Genomic DNA, 14,563 nt, shown 5'->3' on the forward strand with positions numbered 1-14,563 from the left:
TTTTGTACAAACAAAACCAATGCAGTAAGATTAGAAGGGAAGCAATAAACTGGAGGGAAAAGTTTAAATCCAAAGTTCCGATAAAGGCCTTATTTCTAAAATATATAAAGAATTGACTCAAATTTAGAGAGTCAAAGGATATGAACAGACAACTTTCAGGTGAAGAAATTAAAACCATTTATAGTCATATGAAAAAATGATTTAAATCATTATTGATCAGAAAACTGCAAAATAAGACAACTCTGAGGTATCACTACACACCTCTCAGATTGGCTAAAATGACAGGAAAAGATAATGATGAATGTTGGAGAAAATGTGGGAAAACTGGGACATTCATACATTGTTGGTGGAGTTGTGAACTAATCCAACCACTCTGAAGAGCAATTTGGAACTATGCTCAAAGAGCTATCAAACTGTGCATACTCTTTGATCCAGCAGTGTCTCCACTTATATCCCAAAGAAATCTTAAAACAGGGAAAAGGATCTATGTGTGCAAAATGTTTGTGGCAATCCTTTTTGTAGTAGCTAGAAACTGGAAACTGAGTGGATGGCCATCAATTGGAGAATGGCTGAATAAATTATGGTATATGAATGTTATGGAATATTATTGTTCTGTAAGAAATGACCAACAGGATGATTTCAGGGAGGCCTGGAGAGACTTACACGAACTGATGCTGAGTGAAGTGAGTAAAATCAGGAAAACATTGTACAAGGCAACAACGAGATTATACGATGATCAATTTTGATGGACGGGGCTCTTTTCAACAATGAGATGATCTAGGCCAGTTCCAATGCTCTTATGATGAAGAGAGCCATATGCATCCAGAGAGAGGAGTGTGGGAACTGAGTATGGATCACAATATAGTATTTTCATCTTTTTGTTGTTTGCTTATTTTTTGTTTTCTTTCTCATTCTTTCCCTTTTTGATCTGAATTTTTTTGTGCAGCAAAATAATTGTGGAAATATGTATAGAAGAATTGCACATGTTTAACATATTGAATTACTTGCCATCTAGGGGAGAGAATGGGGAGAAGGGAAAGAAAAAAATTAAAGCACAAGGTTTTGCAAAGGTGAATGTTGAAAATTATCTAGGCATATGTTTTGGAAATAAACAGTTTTAGTCAAAAAGAAAAAAGAAAAAGATGGCATTTGAGTTGGGTCTTGAAGGAAGGAGAAAATTTACAGATGAAGATGGAGGAGAACAAACTTTAAATATAGGATTGGGAGGGTGTAAAGGTAGGAAAGGCTAAAACAAAAATGGTGGACAGAGACTGCTTAGAACAGAAATACATGAAGGGAATAGTAAGAGATAGAATTGTACATGAAAATATCACTAGAGACACAAGTGAGCTCTATTTGTGAATAACAAGAATCTCTCAGGCTAAATCTGCAATACATTGTGACTGCTCAGCTTTCCCTTTGGTGGACTTCAAGTGTGGACTTTGGAGCAGTATAGTTAGTGGCCAGCTGTGCTGACCCAGATGCCCAAGTGTGTCCAATTCTGATGATTTAGACAACTTAGACAAAAGGTTATAGGTAGAAGTATAGTTAAAGATAAACCATAGAGGTATTTGCAGTGTCTTAGAAAGAGCACTGAGTTCAAATCTTGGCTTTCTGTCCTATTATGCAACATCCCCTCTCTGGACCTCAATATTGCCTCTCTCCTGATTCATAATATAGTAGGAATTATGAAAGCCCGCACATGTGCAGCTACACTTGGTCTCTCAGAAACAAAGTATGAGAAAATAAGGCATTTATAAAAACTAAAGTTCATTGATGCTATCTTTTGTGTATATTTTCTTTTTTCTATAATTCATCTCAAAATGGCTTGAGAATCAAGAAAATCAGTTGAAAGAAAGCTGGCTAGTTTTGGAAATCAGAGAACCTGGATTCAAATCCTGGTGATGGCATTTACTACCTGTCTGATCTTGAATGCATTCTATCTCTCTGAGCCTATTTTTGCATCTATAAACTGAGGGTATTAAACTAGATAACCTTGAAGGTCCCTTCCAGCTATGATTCTATGACTCTGTTATTTCTAAATTACAGTTTTCTGGCTTAGGGGGAAACCTGACCTTTGGGACTTGGGGATGGGGGAGAAGGAGGCCATAAGAATAAACTGTCACTTTGTCTACTATAGTAGCAGTAACTCATATTTCTATAGCACTTCCAAGACTATGAAACACTTTTCTCATTGAAGGCTTTCCTGGTAGGAAGGACAAAGATTATTAGCTTCACTTTAAGATGAGGGAACTAAGGCTGAGAAGGATGATGATATACCCAAAGGCATATAGGTGCTAAGTGTCAGAAGTGGGATTCAGATGTTCAGTTAATATCCATTATTCCCTCCACTGTTGCACATTGCTTTTGGGGCCGGACTTCTGAGATGAATTATAGAAAAAAGAAAATGCCCACGAGAGATAGTATCAAGTAACTTTAGTTTTAAATGCCTTATCTTCTCATACGTTGTTTCTGCAAGTGCAGCTGCACTTGTGCAGGCCTCCATAATTCCTGCTATATTGTGAACCGGGATTTCCTAGAATTTCCCTCTGAGGGCTGAAAATCCCCTTTGAGTTTTGGGTTATCGGGTGATGGGAGTAGCATCCACACATGAATTATCATTCCTAGTCACCTTCCTTTCTCTCTTCACAGCTTGGTTGATCCATGAATAAAACCACAGCAACGACCTCTAAGATCTGAATGAATTTCCAAGTTTTTGGATTCCAGAAGGTTAGGGCTAGAACCTGGCTTCAGAGACAAAGAAAAGGCTTGTGCTTCATGATTTGGAGAGCACAGGGTCCCTTCTTAATGATAACAAGGTATCCACATTAGTGGAAGTCTTTGAAGTTTGTAAAAAAAATCCCATCTCACTGGAGATCCTCAGGGAAAAGGCTGGATGACTATTTCTAGGGGATGTTGTCAAGGTTTCTTCTTTAGTTGCTAAACGAGTCTTGGACTTGGGCTAACAGACTGCTGTTTATTGCTTTGTGACCTTGTATAAATCTTCTTCCCTCTGTGGGTCTTGGTTTTCTCATCTGTCAAAGGAGTGGTTGGAATAAACTATCCTGAATCCTTCTAAAGTCTGAATCCTAGAACCCTGTGACCTACAAAGCAAAGACTATCACAAGCTCCAGACAATGCCCATCTATCTAGAATGGAAAATAATGACTGGATAACAGATGCTAAAATGTTGTGGATACTGTGGTGGCAGCGGCAGCTGGGCTCCCAAAGATGGAGTGATGGGTACATTTAAAAAAATCAATGATAATAATAATAATGATAACATAGCAAAAGCTTTCCAGCCTAATTACTGCTTGTACTTCATTTCTAATCTCCTAATCCCCAAGGGAAATTATAGGTACAATGAGACAACGAGAGTGATTTGTAAAAGACCATTCAAGAAGCCTGGCTCACCCTGCCCTGAGCAGGTGGCTAACGTCCCTGCCACCACCACATGGAAGGGTAGGGGCACGGGGCATCATTAGCACTCTGGCCAAAAATGAGAGGCAGTGATGATGGGCAAGCAGCAGGAAAAGGGACTCACAAGATTCAGCACCAAGGCAGCTGTAAGACAACAAAACGATCCGGGGAATCAGAGAACTGTAGAATCTCAGATTTGGAGGGCCTTTGGAAATGATCTAGTCCAATATTTAGAGAGCAGGAATTTCTCTTGCTAGTCTTTATTTGGAAATATCAGTATCAGAGAGCTCAGTAACTTATTTTCTTTTGGATAGCTTTAATTATTAGAAGATTTTTCTTTATATAAACCTGAAATCTGACATTCCTGAAGTGTCTACCCTTGGCTCCTAATTTTTCCTTTTGAGGCTAAGTATAATTCCTTTATTATGTGACAACCCTTTAAATACATGAAAACAACAATCAAGTACCACCATCCTCCATCCTGGCCAATGGTCTTTCCTCTAACAAAGTATCACCAATTGCTTCACCACATCCTTAGATGGTATAGTTTCTAGTCCCTTCACCATGCTGGTAATCCTCATTTAGATCTATTACAACTGGTCAATGTACTTTCTACAGCATGGAACTCCCAAAGGGAAGATACTGCAGAAATGGTCTGACCATGAACACTATATTATATATTTGGCTGCCACATTCCCACTATTAATTTATATGAAACTTATGGAAGCCTTTTTACTCGTATCCCTGCCATTGACTTTTTGAACCGAAGATTAGTACTTTACATTTATCTTTCTGAAATTTCATTAGATTTGGCTCATTATTCCAGCCTGGCAAGATCTTTTTAGATTTTATTCTTTTGACTAGTAGGTGAGGCATTCTGCATTACCACATGTCATCCACAAATCTGATTGAAGTCATGGTTGACTTCCCCCAAATGCTGACATTTTCTAATCAGGCTGTAATCATCATCTCACTGAGATGTTTATAATTTTAAATACCAAATACAAGCTATCAGATCTCTTCTGCTTTTTTCTACTAGCCTCCATGGCTGAAGTAGGAAGAGCACTGAAATTGGAGTTAGGAGACTAGGGCCCAGGTCCAAGCTCTGCCGTGACTTACTGTGTGACCTTGGTGGGATTCGCCCTTTCTAGGTTTTGTGTTCCTCTCCTGCAAATGATGGTATTAGAATCTGGGTTGCTATTCTCTGTTCCAGGGTCATTTTTGGCTCAGGGATTCTATGTCCTCTATGTTGATATTCTACATGCTGGAGTTCTTCCATCTCTGACATTGTACATCCTTTGTTTTAAGTCCTTTTATTTCTGATTATCTATGACTGATCTTGTCCTATCACCGTATATCTATGCCAAGCTAAGCCTACAGTACATCCCATGAATTCTTTGATTTTATGAAATGTCTTCACCTTCTACTTAAAAGCAGGCCTTGAAGAAAAAAAAGAAGAAAAAGCTGGCCTTGGAATGGTACAGTCTCTGTCTGGGTTAATAAAGCTCTGAGAATTTCCTCCCACTGCCCAGCTGGACCCCGCATTCTTGCCTAAATGGCAAAATTGCTACGAATTCCTGTCTTTTCCCTATGAGTCTAATTCCTCAGGCAGGGCCCTGCTGCTTTGTGCCACCACCCTGCTGATCGCACAAGGGACACCAAAAGGATGGTGTTAGCAACAGCACAACCCAGAGCTCTTGCCACATCCCTGCAGAGAGCAGAATCCGAAGGCTGAGATTGCAGAGAAACACAGGATGGCTGGGAAAGACATTCGCCCTAATATAGGGAAAAATAATCCTTGGCTCTTCCCTCTTCCTCAACCCTACTTCAAACCAATTACCGAGGCATAGTAGATTCATTATACCTCCACAACATTTTTCATTATCAATCCTCCCACTCCCGCAGTGAGTCATTCCCACTGCCACCATCCTAATTTGGACCGCATTTTCTTCTAACTTTGATTACTGTGACAGACTTTTGACTGGTCTTTGTAACTCCCTTACCTAATCCACTCTTTACACATTACCAAAATAATTTTCCTAATGCAAAGTTCTAATGACATCACTCCCTTGATCAAAGACCTTCAATTACTGCCAATTGTCTCCAGAATATAGTGCCTGCTCTTGTTCCTGGCAGTCAAGGTCTAGCCTTACTTTATACCATCCCCCTTCAGTTACTCTGCTCTCCTTTGTCCCTAGCATCGTGTCTTCAAGAGCCCTCACGTAGAAGGGGTATCATACTTGTTCTGATTGGTCTCAAAGAGCAGAATTAGAATTAATGGGCAGAGGTTGCAAAGGGGCAAGTTTAGGATTGATATAAGAAAAAAAACTTTAAAAAATTTCAATAGCATTTTATTTTTCCAAATACATATATAGTTTTCACCATTCATTTCTGTAAGACTTTGTGTTCCAAATTTTTCTCCCTTTCTTCCTTCCTTCCTCCCCAAGACAGCAACCAATCTAATGTAGGTTAAAATATGTGCAAATAAGAAAAAGCTACTTAAAATGGTATTCCCATTCTTGATAGTGAAGTCCCTGTCACTGGAGACCTTCAAGGAAAAGGCTGGATGAGCAGCTCTAGGGATGATACACAGTCATCCTGAAGTGTATGTGACTATTGGACCCAGATAGGAGAAAAGGAGGCAGGTGACCTTGCACAGCCCTCCCTCCCTCAAATCCAATTCACTTTCATGTCATGGAATTACCTCCCTGATGCTATGGTTATCTTCAAGAAGGAAGGACAACCAACAGCTCCTTGAGGGCACAGTCAAGATGCCTTTTGTTCCTCTGTATAATGAAGACCAAGTTCAGGTTCTTCAACAGCAGGTCTTAACTGATTTAATGAGAGAACTGAGGTCTGGAAAAGAGACCTGATAACTAAGGTTACAGAAGCTAGATCTCCTGTGCTTTTTCCACTAGCCTCCATTACTCTCACACTGGAAGCTAGGCTGTTTTGTGCCATTTTACCCTCCCAAGCCAGGGCTCATTTCTTATTCAGCCCAATCCACTGGGATTTTTTTTCCCTGGGAAGGGCATTGGGCTCCTATCTATCTCCTCCCCCACCTCTCAGTTCTATGCCATTTATAAACACAGTATGCTGTAATCTTTCTTCCAGACTGCCAGGGAACCAAATTGATATATACATATATAAAAAAAAAACCCTTTTGTTTTTAATTAGATGGATTTTTCTGTGATTTCCCTACCCCATCCATTGTCATTCTGTCGTGTAGGAGGCACTTGCCAGGGTCAAGATTCACTAATGCCAGGCATAGAGATGAGAAAAAACTTAAGAGACTATGAGAGAGCCTCCAGAGCTCTGGCTCCAATTATAGTGCCATTCAAAAGTTATTCCCTATCTCCATGAATGTGCACCAAAAGCATCCTCCTTCTTTAGAGACAACGATCATTCTAACAGCCTTCTTCCCTTACAGGAACTGCTAGTATTATGTGGGCAGGTTCATGTATGAACACGATATACTCACACGTATTTTCACATGTACAATGGAGTGTACATGTGTGTTCCTACCTGCCCCTAGTCATGTATACAATGCATCCAGAGCATATATCTATACTTTTACACAAATGCTTCCACATACATACACAGTATCCCCATATAACGCCTGCTTGCATATACTCATTCACCCATGTACTCACATATACATGTTCCCACGTGTCCCCTCTCAAACAAGCATTTGCTTGCCCCATTTTCTCTTTGTTGAATTTTCTGCGGTGCCGTACAATGTTTCCAATTCATTTCCTATTTTTCTTCCTGAAACACCAGCGATAACTAGCTCCCTAATGCATTCTCTGGCAACCTCCCCTATAATTCAGTTTGCGCCTTCTCCTCTCTCCATATATCTCAATAGATAATTAGCAAGCCTGATAGTTAGGAAAATGAGTCTTTCTTTCCCTGTAATCTCAGGACTCTGCTAATAAATGCAGGCTTGGAGATATCTCTGTGTGCTCTTGTTAGTCCCCCAATTCCACTCCGATTGGAAGCAGGTTCTGCTGTGATCATCTATACCGTGTTACAGGAACACTGATATGAAAATAAATATGCTTCAGGGACCCATTTTAATTAAAGCTTGTCCTATTAAACTCGAATTAGATCTACCAAGAATACTTGCTGACAAGAAGGTGATCTTGGGCTGCATTAACAAACGTCTACCGTTCAGAGCAAAGGAAGCGATAAGCCTCTGATCAGACTACATCGAGAGCACTGTATTCCATAATGGGGGTGCCAGACTTAAGAATAGTAGGAATCTACAAATCGGCAACCAAGGTGGGGCCCGGTACTAGAGCTCATGCCATAGGAGGAATAGGTCAACTTATTTAACCTGGAGAATATTTGGGAGTTGGAGTGCAAGTGTGTGTGTGTTTAAAGACTATCACTCCAAGGATTACCTATATTTTGTTTGGTCCTACATGGCATAAATATCAATAGAGAAAATTATAGAAAAGCATCTTTTAGGTCAGAATAGAAAGATCTTCCTAACAACCCAGAGTTTTGCAAAATGGAATGGACTGCCCTGTTTTATATATATAAACTTGAAGCATTCAGACTGGATGATCTATGAAGTATTCTTCCAATGGGTGGGAGTTTGGACTAAATGTTCTCTGGGGTCTCACCAGTTCAGAGATTGTAGAATTCTGGGAATCTAAGTCTATTTCTGGTTCTTTGTTAACTATGGTGGCTGGCTTTGATTTGGGTGGATTTAGAAAAACCATACTGAGTCATATTGTTTTGACTTATTGCTTATTGGAAAATTTGAAGTTGTGTTGCAGCAGCTGTAGACTCATGATTCAGGTATGAGGCTCCTAGAGATGTTCTCTCCAAACAGTATTTGAGTATAATCTTTCCATTCCCATTCCCATTATTTCCATCATTATAATCTTCACCAGACCTTTTTTTTCTGACCCCATCATTTCATTGGCTTCTTGGGTATTAAGAGATACAGAAAACCATGCTACAATATCCTCTTCCATACTTGTTCTGAACTTTCCACACAGCGTGTTTGTCCATCTTTCCCAATAACCCCAAGGAAAATTCTATCCATCCTTCAAAACCTAACTTTAAGTGCATCTCCCCAAGAAAGTCTTCCTTGAATATCATAGTCCACTGTGTTCTCTTTTCTCTGTAGTTGAATTAATTGTTAAGTCTGCATTACTCCTCTCATCACTTAATCACACAGGAGAATCTTAGTGTAGAAAGTGCTTCAGAAATCACATGAATTGTAAATTCCTTCAACATCTCCATAAGGGGTTTGCCACAAATGTCCTAGATTATCATGCAATTATTTGGCATCTATGAGTGCAATGACTTGGAAGATGCTATTTGCAGCTACTTATGTCCTTTGTGATCCTATGAGTGCATGAAACAAGCAGCTAAGCTTCCAGAAAACAGGGACTATTTCCTTTGTAGCACCTATGGTGTCAAACACAATGTTGAGCATGAATCAGACCTTCAGTCATTATTCATTTAATTGAACCAAAGCCCAAAGGGATTGTTAAAGCAGTATAGTGCTAAAAACCCTTCATGAAACCTTTCAGCCTCATTGATCTCATCCATAAAATGGGGACAATAATATCTCTCAGGGTTATTGTAAAGGGCTTCATAAACCTTAAAAGAGTTATAAAATCATTATTTGTGTTATATATGTCTATGTATTCATGTGAATATTTATATATGTATATGTAGATAAAACTTCTATGGTACTTTGTTTACAAAGCATTTTCCTCATACATATATACCACAATACACACAGATACACAGCACATTACTTGCCACCAAGTATAGAAGGAATCTACTTTTTCAGTTTAGTCACAATCTTTTTTTAAAGGTATCTCTAGGCAAAATAGTTTTTAATCTTTTGCAAGGCAATTGGGATTAAATGACTTGCCCAGGGTCCCACAATCAGTATTTAGTGTCTGAGGCTGGCTTTGAACTCAGGTCCTGCTGACTTTATCCACTACTGCACCACTTATCTGCTTTAAAATGGTCATTACTATGATCGACATATTGAGGTCTCTACAGTACATGGATTATGGTGCAGGACAAATTTCACACAATGAGTTTGGGGCTCTTTTAACTGGATAACAGTTAATATCACTATAATTCCTTTAACCTAGATTGCTTTACTGGGTGATCAACAAAAGTATCCTTAGTTAAGAACAATTTTCATCACCTTCTGTGAGATTTGTTATTCAGAATTTAGTGACTGCCCATCAGTTGAATGAATGAAAAAGTTATGGTGTGTGAATGTTATGAAACATTATTGTTCTATAAGAAATGATCAGCAGGATGATTTCAGAGAGATCTGGAGAGACTTAAAGGAACTGGTACTAAGTGAAGTGAATAGAACCAAGAGAACACTGTACATGGCAACAAGAAGATTATACAATGATAATTTCATGATGAACAGTGAGGTAATTCAGGCCAGTTCCAATAACCTTGTGATGGAGAGAGTCATTTGCACCCAGAGGGTCACAACATTATTTTGTGAGAGTGTGGATCACAACATATTTTCACTTTGTTTGCTTGTATTTTTTCTTTCTCTTTTTGATCAGATTTTTCATGTACAGCATGATAATTATGGAAGTATGTGTAGAGAAATTGCACGTGTTTAATATATATTAGATTACTTGTCATCTAAGGGAGGGAGGAGAAAGGAAGGAGAAAAAAAATCTGTAACAAGTTTTTGCAGGAGTAAATGTTGAAAACTATACATGTTTTTAAAATAAAAAGCTTTATTAAAAAAAAGAGATTTATTATCCACATAGGCTTATCTGATGTGCAGTTGGAACTTTAGAGATCATGTAATCCAACTGCCCCATTTTAATATGGTGTCCACTTCTCTAAGTTTTACTAGTTAGGAAATCCTCTAATAATGGCAAAGTTTGTTGTGTAGAAAGAGAACGTACTAACAGCCAGGGACCAGGCCTTGAATGTGGTGATTTCATTAACTTTTCCCTTTATTAATTTTCTCTTATGACCTTAGAAGCAGAATTCTTTGGGGTGCATAAGTGGAGGAAGCAGGACAACTTCTCTCTCCTTCCGAGCAAATGGGAGAGTTTTCTGGCCATTTATATTTTTGAATCGACTCAGATCCAAGCCTGGGCATGGGTTGATGTATGATAGAAGTCTGGGTACCAAGATCCAGGATTAGCAGGTAAGGGAGAGACACAAAGGATCTAGGTAGCAGGCCTTATTGCCAAGGCCCGGGCCTTGAAGAAATCATTTCAAGCTCGCAACAAAGTAAATCACGTTGACCACAAATCTATTTGAACAAGTGCCGGTCCAAACGAGGGTTCCGCTTTCCACTTCTCCAACTCCTCCTCACTCATGAACTTTCAACGTGAGAACTGAGTTTTAAACCCGATGACAGGATCCTAAATTATGAATCATTTTTCTTCTCTGGGGACGAAAGTAAAGCGGGCGGTTATCTGATTGGGAGGGGTTGCTCTATCAGACTTGGCTTGGCTATCTCACTGGCACCGAACGCTTTCCCCAATCTTGTACCGTTTCTGCGTCTCTCCCAATGATCTACGCTCTCTGAAACAGGATGCCGTCCGCCTGATAAGGAAAACACCATCATTCCACTTAACACTATCCTACGGCGGGATCAACAGCGGGAGCGAGGAGGGAGAGGCGGCGGCTCCAGCCACGGAGGCGGAGGAGGAGGGAAACGCTCCGGCAGCTGACCATCTATCCGGCGGCACAGCTTGCACATGTTCCTCTGATGAGGAATTATAGGAAATGGGAATGTTACAGTGATTCTTCAACCCCCAGCTGACCTGTAAAGGCAATTACGACACTTTTCTTACTGCTCGCATCAATCTCCTGGAGCAGCCCACGCATGAAGGCCCCCAGCTATGGAAATGCCGGACCAGGAAACGAGCTCCCTGGTCCCTCTTTGGTTGGGAGCACATCCCAAGGTTGCTGGAAGCCTTATGCTTGCAAATGACTGTCATGGCGCCATGGATGGTATTTTAAAACATTTTCAAGTATACTTTATTATAAAATATTGTCATTCAAAGAGTACAGAATGCAATAAACTAAATACAGAACTGAATTATATCCCCCGTTTGCACTTTCTCATCTAAATTTCTCAGTGACTTGACAGGAATTAAAATGGACTCCTTTTGTAAACCCCAGGGCCCAGGGCTTGCTCCAAGGAACTTAATCCTGGTGCAGAGAGTAGGGCTCTCCCAGGTAGATGCAGGGCCTCCACAGGCTTTGATCCATTGCTCAGCCTTTCAGAAATCTGGGCCCAAACTCAAGCAGTCACAGGCCTAGACTGTGAGGGAGCAAAAGTATCCAAGCCCAGTGGAACTGAGCTGGATGGGAACCTTTCTTCAGAAAATTCAGAGATGCTCTTCCACTAGTAAAGGTTCTTAGATTTCCAGGGAGCTTGGTTTCAGCCAAGCAGTGTCACTCCGCCTGGATGTTTGTAGGGTTGGGGGAGTGCTAGCTGGCTAGTCAGCCCAGGACAGGTCTCTGTGACCAAATACAATAAAGTTCCACATACAAACAGCTCAAGAGTGGAATTCATTGCATAGAGTTAGATATTCTAGATGTTCAAGAGAGGTTGTGGGCCCTGAATCTAGACTTGATTCTCATAGAAGGCAGCCGGTCTTCTGTAACCTCTGTCCCTGTAAGAGGAAGGAGGACGCCAAAAGAGTGTGCATTCTTTTTATGGGGAAGGATAAGGATTATGAGAGCAATGACAGAAGTAACCCATGCATCAGTGAGAATTCCTTGGGAGAACCAAGGGCTTGTGGAACTGCCTATAGAAGCCACAGGAATTACCTAAATCTTTGGATACCAATTATAAAAAGGGGAAAGACCAGGTTTTTTTTTTGTTTTTGTTTTTGTTTTTTGCAGAGATGGAGACCATCAGCCTTCTACTTATTGATCTTTTAATTCTAGATAATAAAATTTCAGATTTTTTGCTAGTGAGGTAGGGAAAAATTTATTGTACTATGGCTAAAGCTTGAGGAAGGGAACCACATGACTATAAGACAAATACCACATATAGCCTTACTTTAAAGGGAAAAAGGTGAAGAAAACTGGCTTCACCAATCAGCACTAAAGGGATAAGCTATTTCCTAAACAGAAATCAAAATCAAATTTAAGCCAAAATACTGAAAAGAACTCAGGATGCTGAAAGGGAAATTTTACTACAAGGGAACCCTCTTGAATAGTGAATTATCAACTAATTGCCTCGCTAGATGACTTTAGAATTTATGAATTGGGTTACATGAGAAACACAGGGAACTCATATTTTTTTTTGCTGTACATGACCCCAGGGCAATAGTCATAGCACCAAATTGGCCTAGTCTGGAAAGTCTGAAGGTGGTGAGATAGTAATGGGCAGTTTCTATGTCCTGGCCATCTCCATCTGCTGCAAGGGCCTCCAAAGGGTATTCATTGTGTTTTTTGGGGGAATGGGGCGTCTTCTTGACTCAGAAACCAGAGTAAAAAAAGGCCTGGAATACATGCCATCAAAGTTTGGGCACTCACCAATTTTGTTGTTTTGTCATTCTTGCTTTTATTGTGTGAGCCTGGATTTGGCTCTCTGGTGACATATCTTATTGAGTGTCCTTAAGTGTCCTTAAGGGATAAGTCTTCTACTTATACCTTAGAAGCAAAGGTGGGGAAAATAGTTCTAAAAAGCCAGATATATTTAAACACATAGCAAGTATTCTTCTGGGTGCCTTTCTCTACTTTGGGTTTCCCAAGTACTGTCAGAAGTGATGGAAAAGGTATAAAAGAAAGCATCATTTCTCTCTTTCAGAGACACAGATCACTCTCCTTCAAGAGAAGTTTTTTTGAGAATAAAACTTCCTTGGTCAATTCCAAAGCTTTATTTAATGCTGAGAAAGCATGTCTGAACACAGTATTTTCTCTGGATTCCCCAAAGTGGTTGGACTCTTGAAGAAATGCACGTTAAAGAAAGAAAAAAAAATGCCTTGAAATCACCTAACCTGGAACTTCCATATTGGAGTCAAAGAGAATTATTAAAGTATTTCAAAAGCAAAGATTTACTTTTGCTGTACTCTCATCATTCAGACACTCCATTTAAATATTCTTACTTAAAATGGATGGAGAGTTTGGCCACACTTTCGAAAATTTACTTCAGTCAGATCTGCTCTGGAAATATCTTCTATTACATGAGTCCAGGCAAAAGTAAACCCATACATGGAACTGGCTGGAACAGTGTAAAGCTCCCTTCTCCAGGTACTGATGGGGAATGGACTATCCTTTCAAAGCAATGAGAGGCCATTTGAGTCCTTCCCTGTATATAGCACATCTTGTTCTTCATCAGTTATTCTTTGCTTGCATTTCTGCTAAGGTTTAAGCCCTTCCCTGATTTCATTTGCTTCCCTAACTTGTCCTTTTCCTGAATTGAGCTATTTTCACTCTCTCTTTTTCTGACTATCCTGGACTTCATTCTTTTATTTATCTCTTACCCAAGCTGTTCTTGGACCTGCATTTACACAGTAGGTACAACAGTACCTACTTTTTCATCTTGACCGATTATGTCTCTCCGTTACACTGCAAAGCTTCTCTTGCTCTAGGAATCATGGGATGTAAGTGCTGCCAAGAAAATTAAAGCATCCGGCAGTTGGCTTATGGTCATCAGAAGTCAACATGAAATGGAACGGTTTGTTTACAATCCTGACAGCTGGGAGCATATTAATGGCAGGGCAAGAAGAAGATAGGGCCAAGATGCTCAAGAGATATTTAAAAGTAACTCTTAGAAAGAAGAGTTCGCCCCTGGTGTGATTTTAGCTAAGTATATGTGACTGACAGACAACTTAAATAGAACCAGGGCAGGGAAGAGCGTATGTAAATTTATATAGTATAATAGTGCTTTATTTCTCAAATAGCTGATTTCATCTGGACCTCAATTCAAAAGTACTGTGTGGAATAACTAATTTCTCAGGACCAAAGAGTACTAGTCCCCAATTTAACAGCAGCACTTTCTGTCCTCAAAAGGGCATAACTCAAAACTAGATGGCTGTAAAAATTAAGAGCAAAATGAGAGCACAGAACCTTCATTTTTAGGTTTTAGGAATCGACAAACTTAAAAACCAAAAGCAAAATCAAAGCAGGGGCTGTGCCTTATTTTTTTTCACAG

This window comes from Sarcophilus harrisii, chromosome 6 (assembly GCF_902635505.1).
Source record: "Sarcophilus harrisii chromosome 6, mSarHar1.11, whole genome shotgun sequence".
In the NCBI taxonomy this organism is placed as follows: Eukaryota; Metazoa; Chordata; class Mammalia; order Dasyuromorphia; family Dasyuridae; genus Sarcophilus; species Sarcophilus harrisii.